The sequence below is a fragment of the Etheostoma spectabile genome, chromosome 16 (assembly GCF_008692095.1).
Source record: "Etheostoma spectabile isolate EspeVRDwgs_2016 chromosome 16, UIUC_Espe_1.0, whole genome shotgun sequence".
In the NCBI taxonomy this organism is placed as follows: domain Eukaryota; kingdom Metazoa; phylum Chordata; class Actinopteri; order Perciformes; family Percidae; genus Etheostoma; species Etheostoma spectabile.
Window position 1 is genome coordinate 19,195,596 of NC_045748.1, and position 1,462 is coordinate 19,197,057.

Genomic DNA, 1,462 nt, shown 5'->3' on the forward strand with positions numbered 1-1,462 from the left:
TGTGTGTGTGTGTGTGTGTGTGTGTGTGTGTTTGAGATTACGTGTGTTATGTCTGTGTGTGTGACCAAGGGCAGGGGTTGAAAATATTTCAATTTCCATTTTTCCTGCTTGGTTTGCATATTGTTCCTCTCCGACAACAACCTATTAATGAGACAAGCAGGTAATTCCCAGAAAAGAATGCTTACTGTGCAACTACATACAAACACATATGCTTTTTGCCCTTTTTTGGGATTGAATGCTCACGCACAAATGCTCACACATGCTGAGATAACTTTCTCTCGATGCTTCTCTTCGCTTATTCTTGACTTCTGGAGAGAACATCAGTGGTTCTTCGATTGATTTGACCTTGTAGTGACAGTGTGCGTCCATGCCTACGTTGCAGCAGCAAGGAGCAGTGATAGCTTCAACGTTATGCAACAAGGATGTCAAACCCAGCTTTCCATGTCCTCCCTTTCTCCCTAAATACCTCGCTCTTTGTGTATACATGTGCCCCCCGCCCCCTTTCTCTGCAGCTGTGCAGATCAGATGGCTGATACATTAATGGGACCTGTGCTGAGTAATGGGGCGGGATTGGAGTTTGACACACTGACCCCACCCATCAGTGCTGCTTGCCACCAGGAACCCCACAGGATGCTCTCTGGGAAATGTCTTTACTGCTTATTGGAATTTCTTTGATGAGCCTGAGTTTCAAGTTACAGAGAAACACAATCTTCCAACAGATTTGAGGTGGCTTTTACATGTTGGTCTGAGCATCATAAGAGTAGTTTTTTTAATTTTTTATTATGGCAAAAAAAATTTGTAATCATCCAGAAACTTCTTTTCTTGGATTCCCTCTTCTACCTTGAGGCAGGTGCTCCAGCAGTCAGGATTTGTCAGAAGTACTTTGGCTCTTTGTTGCCCTGGAATAAGACAGCTTCTCATGCAATATTATAAGAGTGGAATGTGAAAGGGTGTAATGGATTCCTGTGTGAGCCTGTATTAGGTGTCATACACTGTGTTTACAGTAGCCTTCTCAGTCTGACTTCATTACCACAACCCGACGTTGGTCCCCCCCTTAAGCGTTCATAAATCATTGTTAACAGACAGACCTGACATCCTGCTCATACATCATCACGCAGGTCTTTAGTCCTCCGTAATTCAAACGCTGGATGTACAAACATCCCTGCCTGTGTCATGTCAGTTCATAACATAGCTGAAACTCACACCCTAACAAAGAACAACAGGCCCGACTTTCAGACGAGCGAGATGAAAGCATCTTAAAGAAAGTGGAGAGCTCTCATACTTCAGAACATTATGCTAGCTTTTCTTCTCTCATCCACCAGGAATTTGGATTTTTGCACAATCCTGCCAAACAGTGATTCAGACTACTGTAAAACTAATAATTAGATGGTTGTTGAATAGGAAGGGGCAACAGAAAAATAATCATTATCAAACAACATATATATATATATATATATATATA